Here is a 299-nt window from a genome sequence, read left to right as displayed (position 1 = left end):
AAAAAAAAAAAAGGCGGGGTTGGGTTTCAAGGTTTTTGCGAACCCACCCCTGCTCCTTTTTTTTTCTTTTTTTTTTTTTTTTTTTTTTTTTTTTTTTTTTTGAGACAGAGTTTCGCCCTTGTTGCCCAGGCTGGAGTACAATGGCACAATCTCAGCTCACTGCAACCTCTGCCTTCCAGGTTCAAGTGATTCTCCTGCCTCAGCCTCCCGAGTAGCTGGGATTACAGGCATGCACCACCACGCCCAGCTAATTTTGTATTTTTAGTAGAGATGAGATTTCTCCATGTTGGTCAGGCTGG

The sequence above is a fragment of the Rhinopithecus bieti genome, unplaced genomic scaffold (assembly GCF_001698545.2).
Source record: "Rhinopithecus bieti isolate Rb0 unplaced genomic scaffold, ASM169854v2 scaffold_9919, whole genome shotgun sequence".
NCBI lineage: Eukaryota > Metazoa > Chordata > Mammalia > Primates > Cercopithecidae > Rhinopithecus > Rhinopithecus bieti.
This window is presented reverse-complemented; position numbering follows the sequence as displayed.